At 42.8% G+C, this 11411-nt stretch overlaps 1 protein-coding gene across 2 annotated transcripts in view; it reads left to right on the top strand.

Annotated features, from left to right (window-relative positions):
* Window positions 1–702: 702 nt before the first annotated feature.
* LOC126283941 (putative fatty acyl-CoA reductase CG5065) overlaps window positions 703–11411 on the top strand; it is a 464455-nt gene continuing 453746 nt past the window's right edge. The window contains exon 1 of one of the 2 annotated variants that reach the window (XM_049982334.1): window positions 703–921. The gene's annotated coding sequence lies outside the window, so the exon portion shown is untranslated. The remainder of the gene's footprint in view (window positions 922–11411) is intronic. The other variant, XM_049982332.1, reaches the window with a different exon arrangement.

Here is an 11411-nt window from a genome sequence, read left to right as displayed (position 1 = left end):
CTGGTTGAAGGTATTAATACTTCGCTTACACTAAAATTATTGTTTCATAAATTTTACTAAATGTTGTCGTTATAGTACCGAAATCATCTTCATTCATTCAAAAGGAAAGATAATGATTTATGACGGTTCTATTACATCGACATTGACTTCACAAAACGTATAAACAACACAAAAATCGCCGTACTGCTACGTTTCGAAAGTTAAATTAGCGCTAAAAAATATTTTCTTTTGCTATTACTTCGCACAGTGCCAGTTTCATTCATTACACTCAAACAAACCGCAATTATTGGTCACGTAATAGATAATACTCACTATAAGTTTATTTTTTACGTTGGCTATACAGCTAATCACTTCTCCCCATTTAAATCTGGCTCCAACTAGTTTCAACGCATGGTAGTTCAAGGACCTGCCACGAGAGGCCGACAAGAACGCGACAGTGTCGTTGGCGCCCGCAGATTGGTTGTGCCATCTAGCGGTCAAAGGTTGAAGCATTTGCGTCCGTTAAAATAGGTGACAAGACTGTACAGAAGTGCTTTATTTAGACCACGCCAACACAAAAGCTTTTTATATCACTATTTCAGTTTTTTATATAAAGCTTCCAATGTACTGTAATTCTATATATTCAAATATAGCGGTAAAAAATAATTCGAGGGTGTAGCAAAACATTGACTGGTGCTCGGATATCCTTGGAGAGCTGTAAGCATTACTTTCTTTGGATGTTCCGGGAAAATTGATCCCAACGCAGCGCGATGTGTGGTTGTCTCAGAGAGTGCGAAACATGGCTGACAGTGGTTTGGTGCAGTTTGGATTTAGGGACTTCTCATTGATTTGTTGTGTGTTATAGCGCTTCTGTGATATCAGTGTTAATTAGACTGCAGACTTAAGGAGTTTTGTATGCATAATAAGACGGAACCGCAAATCGTAAGTCTCTACTTGACATTAATTTTGAGTGTCTTGCGGCTGTGCATCCGGCTTTTCAAATTTCTCTGCGGTAGTTCATCAGATCTCTTAATGTTAAAATGTGTAACAAAATATCTACGTTGGGAAAAACCTAACCACTGCACCAACTTTCGTCATGTGCTAGAGTTTTGCTTGTATTTTGTTTGTAGGTACCGGTACCACAGCTCCGCATATTTGCGGCAAAGGCACGCCCATTTTTGGTAGCCTTTCTGTCAGGAAATGTCATTTACAAAATGCACTGTTACGACATACAAATTTTAACTACGCGGATCGTACTGGTACCTATTTTTATTAATGAAAGGAGTAGGAACAGTTTCTTTCTTTGAAGTAAATACAGTGTACGTCATTGAACAAGGCGAAATAAGAAAACCTGAACTCAATAGCAAGATTTAAACTTCTTTTTCGTCATCTAATTGAATAGCTGTTTCTTTCTGTTCACAGTTACTTTTTAACCTGCTTGGCAATTTTTGAAAAGGAAGCAGTAGCTCTATCGAATTAGATAGTATAGTTTTTATAAAACTCTTTTTGTTTCGCTTATTCTGACAGTTGCATTGTAGCTACGCGGTACTCAAGACCAGAGATAAAGATAATGAGGTAGAATATTCATCGTGTCTCTCTGGCTACGACATTGTTACAGAACCCTCAAGCTTCAATTGGAGTTCACTACATTATGCCGAAAAATTGACTGTCGATGCGATTTTTTTAAGTTTTTTGCAGTAAATGTAACTTAACTGTTTTATTTTCATTATTCATTTTGACATGTGGCAAAGATAACTTTGCCCAATATTAGGTTTAGTTTTTGTTTTCACTGCTTGTTCCGCTCTCGTTAAAGTGCTCTAATGCAGTACGAAAAATAACATTAGGAACAAATACAAGTAGGTGTTATTTTTCTGCGATCTGTGCATGCGGCGTCTGTCCAATTAATAACGAACATTCAAATGCTTGACTGGCACGGTAGTTGTCGAAAGTACGGACACGTTAATTTTTGTTCAAGTTTTAATAATGTAAGAGAGCCGGATAAATGTAACCTTGTAACCAGTCTCGAGATTAAGTTTTCTCGGGAATAGAGGCTAATCATAATACGCACATGTTTTACTCATCTCTTCTGCAATGAATATCATATTGTAGCAAAGCAAAACGCACTTTCACTGAGGCACCTCATTACTCAAATCAGCAGATCAGAATTTCTCCGTTATGGAATGGAGAATAATATGGGTATATACAATGACAGGTCATATCTAACGCAGAACCTATCGGCTGTCTTGTAACTAACATTGTAACACTTGTAGAGTGAAAGTCGAGAAATATTCATGCTCTAAAAACATGCCTTATAATCAGGCACGTTACTGGTAGAGGATACGCATTATAGCCAGGACAGAAAGGTAGCATTATAAACTGTCTATGCATTAATGTATACCGCCAGCCAAATCGAGCAACGGACTAAATTTAACCGCGCTGCGAGGAACTGCCTTCTTTCTCACTGTTTCGGAATTGTTTGCAGCTCAGTAGCAGAATTGCTGAACAGATTTTTCGTAGTTTTTCATTTGGTTTTACGAGTACAATCCGCTGTCTGCAGCGTGGCGACCCATCGGCGGTGTTCGGTTATCGACCAACACGGGGAACTGTGTCGTCTGTCTCTTGAAGATTGTTTCATCGACTGCGTGCTCCGAGAGATGTAGTTTAACTATAGCCTACCCTCTTCTCCCACCACCGCCGTCGTCCTGCTACCGTCCCATCTCTTTCTAGTAAAATAAAACGTACATAACAGCACGCCGGAAAGCCGAACGGCCCCAGGGTCTAACCTGTAAAAGCATGCAGGTTTGTAATCAGTATTCAGTTTTGTGTGTCTTTTGACTCGATTGACCTATTTGTTGCCAGTGAACGTGAGAAAATTCTTATCTCAGTCAATAATACGGTACGGTCACAGATTAATTCTGCAAGTGGTCTCGGCGGTGTTCTTGATTATGCTTGTTTGAAAATAGTCAGATGAATGAAAGAGATATGAAACGCTTAGTTTACAGCGACTGTGTATACTAGAAACGGGTTTTTCATTTCGATTTTGAAGGGACTTGAAAATGGTCTTGCTGCAACTTCATTGAAAAATGGGACGTATCCGTTCCGAATTATTGTAGACAAAAACCCCAGCCTTCGGTATCGCTATCCTCATTCCCATATCATGCAGATAATTATTGTAAATCTAAGGACGCAAAGCTATTTTTTTTAAAGAGTAACAATGGCGACAATATAATTTCTTTAGATATACTAAATTCTGAAAACGCACTGCCTCGTATTATGTGCGAGATCTCTGGGGCTGCTGCACGATACTGCCATATTGTTGTATAATGAGTCATTTGGAAGTGATCACTATAGCACGTCCCGTGAAGTTGAATACTTCGCAAAACTGAATTGAAATACGCGATCGCAACATAGTTATGATATCATAGTCATTATGATATCTTCGTATTTTACAATGAATTATTCTATTTACAGTATATGTAAAGGCCGTTAGCTTACAGCTATTTTTTGAAGTCAAGGATACTAAAAGAATATAAAAATATGAAACCTAAATTACCGAAAAAACTGAACTTGATTTAATTTTAGTCAAGTCCCCCACCCAAGCTTTCCGCATTTAATCAGTAAGTGAATGAAATTTTCTGTTTCATGTTTTGTGCAGTCTCAATGTCAGTTCATGTGCAGTGGGAAATCACATTGATAATCAGTGTGACTTATAAATTCACTTTGGATTTCTGATCTAGGGGCGATGTGAATATCTGTTTAAACTGAGGCGTAGAATTGCTTTAAGATTTGGTTTTTGTAATGGTTGGTACCAAATAAATTAACTTTGTTCGCTGAATGTTGGCAAAATTTATCGATGTACTGGTGTAATGGAAATGAACGTTGATATAACGTATTTACACCTAGGTAAATAAAGTTATGGGATAGCGATATGCACATATGCAGATGGCTGCAGAATCGCGTACACAATTTATGAAAAGACAGTGCATTGTCAGAGTTGTCCTTTGTACTGGGGTGATTTGTGTGAAAAGAGTTTCTGACGTGGTTATGGCCCCACGACAGGAATTAAAACTTTGAACACGCAATGGCTGTTAGAGATAGACGCTTGAGAAATTCTTTCTCAGAAATCGTTGACGAATTCAATACTTAGAGATCCAGTGTCAAGAGTGTGCCGAGAATACCAAATTTCTGGCATTACATCTCACCACGGACAATGCAGCGGCTTTTGCGTACAGTTGTTAGTGTTAAAAGATAAGCAACACTTCCTGAAATAACCGCAGAAATCAATGTGGAACGTACGACGAACGTGTCTCTTAGGACAGTGCGGCGAAATTTGACATGAAATGGCTATGGCAGCAGACAACCGACGCGAGTGCCTTTGCTGACTGCACGACGTCGCTTGCAGCGCCTCTACTGGTCTCGTAACCAGATCGGTTGGACCCTAAACGACCGGTAAAACCGTGGTCTGGTCAGATGAGTCCCGGTTTCTGTTGGAAAAAGCTGGTGGTAGGGTTAGTGTGGCGCAGACCCCATGACACCATGGACGCAGATTGTCTACAAAGCACTGTGCACGCTGGTGGTGGCTCCATAATGGTGTAGGCTGTGTTTACATGTAATGGACTTTGTCCTCTAGTCAAACTGAACCGTCTTACTAGAAATGGCTATATTCGGCTTCTAGGAGACCACTTACATGGAATTTTTATGGATGACAATGCGCAATGTCACTGGGACACAGCTGTTCGCGATTGCTTGAAAATTCTGGATAATTCTAGCGAATGGTTTGCCTACACAGATCGCCTACACGAATCCCATCGAACGTAAATGGGGCACAATCGAGGGTTCAGTTCGTAAGCGTCCGTAATTATGGACGGCTGTAGAGACAATAAGACTCAATGTTTCTGCAGGGGGGCTTCCAACGACTTGTTGAGTCCATATCACGTGGAGTTGCTGCACTACCCCAGGAGAAAGGAGGTCGAACGCGCTTTGAGGTATTCCACGACTTTTGACCCCTCGGTAGGCAGTGTCAGAGAACCGCGCTTACCCTTTCAGCTGAAGCAGTATATTATGTATCGGAGTACCGGTACTTACATAATACAAAATAACGTATAATGTATCCAGCGTATCTGTATGTGCACCATCGTGTGTTTCGTAGAGATTTATGTCGCTTCATGTCAGCCTTTGCATCTTGCAGAGCATCTCAAGAGTTATTTAGAAAAGCGTCTTCTTTACTCTTGTACCGACGTTGAGCCACGGGGGACTTCATTATTCCCAACAATATTTTGTGTGGAGTAGTAAGGTCCGGGAATCGATTCAGTCTTTTGAGTAAGACTGGAGACGTTGCTAAACCAGTTTAATCTAGCAGCTTCGTAATTATTCATCAAGTAACCCACGCATCTGAATAGCAAAACGTACTTCATAACCTGTATCCACACGTGGTACACGATTACTATCCTTCTAGCTGACGGGTTAACCATGTTTGCAACATGTACAAACAAGAACTTCTATTCACGTATCTATCCACGCATGATACATGATTCCCTAGCCTTCTAGCTGCGATACTAACGTTTGCAACATGTCCAAATAAGAATTTCTGTTCACGTATCCTGCAAAAAAAAAAGAAAAAAAAGTGCAGGACATATCGTGAGAAGGGCACTTCTCCAGCTCTTGCATGTAATTGTGGTTTTACTTTGGTCAGCAAACAATCTTCCCGTCCGAACTGCGATCAGACATTCTTCGGAAAATACCGCTTCCTCGGGGAGGCATGTGGAACTCCAGCCAACAAAGCAGAGCATTGCAGTTCACGGCTCCTTGTCGTCTGGTAATGCGTTCTGAAACATCAGTCTAAATCCTTTCATTTTTAAAAACAATTTTTAATCTGCTCATATATTGTTAACCACAGTACTTGAATTTCAGCTGCTCTTTTATGAATGGATTTCTTTGGGTACTGATAAACTGATAGAGCGACTGTAGCACACATGACTTCGGCTTAAGATACTGAGTAGGAAAATCATGCGACAAAACGTCATAATCTGGCTGATAATTAGAGGTGGTTTCATCAATTAAATTCACCGAGAAATCCTGCTTTCCCTTACAGGACGCGTGTTTTCTCGTGGTTCCGTAATTTTGTTACGTCTACTACCCGGCATGTCTTTGGCACTGCCGTAACGAAAGCACATTTCTCCTAATCAAGTTGCGTTCCTTTCCAAGGCGAGGCCTCCACAAAGCGACTCATAAAAGAACTCATTATCCTTGTCATTGTTTGCCCCGTCTGTGGACGGAAATCAGGTTCCCAGCAGTGTAGCCCTGCACGCCGCTCACATTAGTCATGGATTCACAAGTTAAACAATACGGTGCAGTACTGACAGCAGTGTTTTTCGTCAGCTTCAGGCAGGGGTACCGATAAAACAATTATTTTTCCCCAATCGTGCAAAGTCAAGAGAGTTACGGAGACATTTTGATGAACAGACTTTACTCTATTCGACATTCGAACGTTTTCTTTTTTATACGTAGATCCAAACGTTTTCGCAAGTAATTGTTAACTCTGTCTAATTTTAGCTCACGTGAGTTGAAAACGTCTTACGCTGGTTGCGATAAGGGCGCTGCTCTGCGGCTGGCGCCCTCATATGATATTAGACTACTGGCCATTAAAATTGCTACACCAAGAAGAAATGCAGATGATTAACGGGTATTCATTGGGCAAATATATTATACTAGAACTGACATGTGGTTACATTTTCTCGCAATTTGGATGCATAGATCCTGTGAAATCAGTACCCAGAACAACCACCTCTGGCCGTAATTATAGGCCTTGATACGCCTGGGCATTGAGTCAAACATAGCTTGGATGGCGTGTACAGGTACAGCCGCCCATGCAACTTCAACACGATACCACAGTTCATCAAGAGTAGTGACTGGCGTATTGTGAGGAGCCAGTTGCTCGGCCGCCATTGACCAGACGTTTTCAATTGGTGAGAGATCTGGAGAATGTGCTGACCAGGGCAGCAGCGGAACATTTTCTGTATCCAGAAAGGCCCGTACAGGATCTGCAACATGCGGTCGTGCTTTATCCTGCTGAAATGTAAGGTTTCGTAGGGATCGAATGAAGGGTAGAGCCACGGGTCGTAACACATCTGAAATGTAACGTCCACTGTTCAAACTGCCGTCAATGCGAACAAGAGGTGACCGAGACGTGTAACCAGTGGCACCCCATACCATCACGCCGGGTGATACGCCAGTATGGCGATGACGAATACACGTTTCCAATGTGCGTACACCGCGATGCCGCCAAACGCGGATGCCACCATCGTGATGCTGTAAACAGAACCTGGATTCATCCGAAAAAAATGACGTTTTGCCTTTCTTGCACCCAGGTTCGTTGTTGAGTATACCATCACAGGCGCTCCTGTTTGTGTCCATGCTGCTGCAAACGTCGTCGAACTGTTCGTGCAGATAGTTGTTGTCTTGCAAACGTCACCATCTGTTGACTCAGGGATCGAGACGTGGCTGCACGACCCGTTACAGCCATGCGGATAAGATGCCTGTCATCTCGACTGCTAGTAATACGAGGCCATTGGGATCCAGCAGGGCGTTCCGTATTACTCTCCTGATTCCATATTTAGCTAACAGTCATTGGATCTCGACCAACGCGGGAGCAGCAATGTCGCGATACGATAATCCCCAATCGCAATAGGCTGCAATCCGACCTTTATCAAAGTCGGAAACGTGATGGTACGTATTTCTCCTTCTTACATGAGGTATCGCAACAACGTTTCACCAGGAAACGTCGGTCAACTGCTGTTTGTGTATGAGAAATCGGTTGGAAACTTTCCTCATGTCAGCACGTTGTAGGTGTCTCCACCGGCGCCAACCTTGTGTGAATTCTCTGCAAAGCGAATCATTTGCATATCACAGCTTCTTCTTCCTGTCGGTTAAATGTCTCATCTGTAGCACGTCATCTTCGTGGTGTAGGCAATTTTAATGTGCAACAGTGTATAAATGTTCGTAAAACTTTGAAACTCGATTTCTCGTAAACGCTTGAGAAGCGCACTGTGCAAGAGAAGCATTTGTTACATCTAAATTCGTATTGAAATCTTGCGGAAAATGAGCAAAATTGGGACCAGTTGGATAGATGCATTCCTTGTCAGCAGTAAGTTTGCGTGTGGTCGTGCTCGGTTGTTAAACTCAACAAGCACTGCCCGCGCCGCGCTGGTGTCCACATTAGTCTTATTTCGGTAGTCAGGCTGAATCTGCCCGAAGTGTGATAAGTAAACCAGCTGATATCAGTTGTCGATTTGAATACTGCTTAACCTCTCCGAAGAAATAAGTTGTCGTGAGCATTTATTCTTAAGCTATCGAACCGAGCAAGAAATGTCAACACTGAAACGCAATTAGCACATGAGAATGAAGTCAAAAGAGTAGCTTCACTTGAACTGCTTGTTCTGGAAAAGAGCGCACGTGTTATTTTTGGAGCTTTCGTCTTTCCTGTGATGTACAAACTCGTGATCCAGACGCCCACTTCGGAAAGCCAGCGAGCCGTGCCAAGACGAATGATTTCTTTAATAAGTCCCAGCTTAGTCTCGGAAGCCTTGTCCAGTTTTCCCATCCTGGACGAATTTAGCCATGCAGCCTTTATCATTTGCGTTGTGAATACTTCGAAAATCTAAACGCTTCAGTTCAAAATGTGCTATATGGTATCACTGTACTTGAAAGCTGTTACTTTACATATTGTGCTAACCATGACACTTCACCAGATTTTATACCCTTCGCCTAATGAAGATTATCTAATATTTCTGACACCAGAAGCTAAAACTTACAGAGCAGATTAAAACAACTGAGTTACATATGTGTCGGCTGAAAATTTTGGCAACGGAATTCAACAGATGCACCTCTGTAGACTTTGCTGAACTAGTTTCGTGTATAAAACTTTGTCTTAGCAGTGAAATGTACACTACAAGGAATTTTTTTGCACACTAAAAGCGTAGGTAACAGTGTCACATGAGCCGTCCCATCGCTCTTCACGGTCCAGTTAAATGCTGGGATTGGCAGCAAGGCTTTATTACCACTCATCATCCGGTGCGGAATGGAAGAATCATTGCCAAAGGCCGCGAATTACCGCCCTCTTTACGTTATGGCGGTAAGGTTTTTTCGTGTAGTCACATTAATAATTCGCATCGCGAGACGTAGTATAACTAATGTCAAACCATCGTAGTACTGCAAAGTATCAGAAATGGCCACTGGAGAAACTATATTTGAACCATTGCGTCAATAGTTAGCGACGATAATCACTATAACACTGCGACAGTCATTGACGGCTTGTTGCGCGATGTGTGATGTCTCCGATGCCTCATGCAAACCAGATGTACACACAAAAAAGGCCGCCGGTCCATCTAACGCTTCCGTCCCCAACACCCACATTAGGTCATCAGGTTTAAAGAAACCTATCACTGGGACGATTGTTATTACAATTCTGAAAGTTTATGTTCCGAGAAGTTGAGCAAGATGCTACTTCCTCCCACGTACGTGTCGCGTAACGACCACGACGGGAAAGTACACTGACGGAAAGAAATCGCAACTTCAAAAAATAGTTCATGTAGAGTAATGAAATTTCAAGAATACATTTGTCTGGGTAATATATTTAAGTGATTAACGTTGCAACAGGTTAATCTGAGCGCGAGGTAGACGAACGTAAATGTGAAACGCTGGTACATTAATAACCGTTGTAACCGCCAGAGTGCTGAATGGAAGCATACAAACGTACATGCATTGTTATTTACAGATGCCGGATGTCACTTGGTGGGTTTTCCATGTCTGTCGCACTTGGTCGGTCAGTACAGGGGCGGTTGATGCTGATTGTGGATGCCGCTAAAGTTGTCGTTCGATAAAGTTCCGTACATATTCGATTGAAGACAGATCTGGTGATCGACCAGGCTAAGACAACATGTCGGCCATCTATAGAGCGTGGTAAGTTAAAACAGCATTATGTGAGGGAGCGTTATCCTGTTGGAAAACACCCCCAGGAATGCTGCTCATGAATGGCAGCACAACAGATTGATATACACATCGACAGTCATGGTGCATGGGATTATCAGGAGAATCGTCCAGCTGCCATACGAAATCTTACCCCAGATCGTAACTCCAGGTGTAGGTGCAGTATGTTTACCACATAAACAGATTGGTTGGAGGCCCTCAACTGGCCGCCTCCTAACCAACACAAGGCCATCACTGGCACCGTACCAACTCGTGGTCTAGTGGCTAGCGTTGCTGCCCCTGGATCATGGGGTCCCGGGCCACTCCATTCGCCGAACTATCATATTCGACAGTGCTAGGCGTACCCTTATACAGGGTGAAAAGTATTTAAACCGACAAACTCTGGGAGGTTGTAAGGGACATCAAAACAAATATTTTTCCCTAATGTCATTTTTTCCAATGAGGAGTATTTAAACCAGTACAGGAAGATTTCTCTGGCGGCAAATCAATTAAACCAACAAACACTTTTCCATTTTTTATGACCAAGAAACAACAGATTAACACAACCCAGTTTCAATTACAGTAGATTTTCTAAAATGCCTCCATTGGCACGTAAACAAAGGTTACACCGTCCGATCATGTTCTGTCTGACACGGGCAAAAACGCCAGGAGTATCGTGAATTGTTTTTGCTGCTGCTACTGTACGGGCAACCAGATCCTCTTCCGATGCAACAGCAATTGCAGAAACAAGGTTGCGCATCTGTCCCCACACAAAAAAGTTCAGAGGGGACATATCTGGGGATCGTGCAGGCCATGGTACAGGCCTACCTCTGCCAATCCACGTTTCTGGGAACCGTTGGTCCAGGAATCGGCGCACACGACGGCTGAAATGTGCCGGCGCCCCGTCATGTTGGAACCACATGCGTTGTCTTGTAGGGAGCGGGACGTCTTCCAGAAATTCTGGCAATGCTCTGGCGAGAAAATTGTAATAGTGCCTGCCATTTAATGGCCTAGGTAGCAGATACGGCCCAATTAAACAGTCCCCAGCAACACCGACCCACATATTAACGAAGAACCGCACTTGATGAGCGCTGATAACTGTGGCATGTGGGTTATCCCCACTCCAAACATGCGAATTGTAAATGTTGAAGACTCCATCACGCCCGAACCTTGCTCCATCGGTAAACAACACAGAGGATGGAAATGTAGGATGCATTTCATACTGTTCCAGGTGCCACTACGAAAACTGTGCTCTGGGTGGAGAATCAACTGTTTCCAGGTTGTGGGCACGCTGTAAGTGAAGTGGACGTAACAATTACTCTCGAAGGACTGTTCTTACATTCATCTGATTCGCCCCCATGTTACGTGCAATTTTACGAATGCTGATTGAAGGCTCCCGCTCCACATGTTGCAAGGCAGCTTCCTCAAATTGCAGCGTTCTCACCGTGCGACGGCGTTTCTGTGCAGGT

Source organism: Schistocerca gregaria, chromosome 8 (genome assembly GCF_023897955.1).
Source record: "Schistocerca gregaria isolate iqSchGreg1 chromosome 8, iqSchGreg1.2, whole genome shotgun sequence".
NCBI lineage: Eukaryota > Metazoa > Arthropoda > Insecta > Orthoptera > Acrididae > Schistocerca > Schistocerca gregaria.
This window is presented reverse-complemented; position numbering and strand designations above follow the sequence as displayed.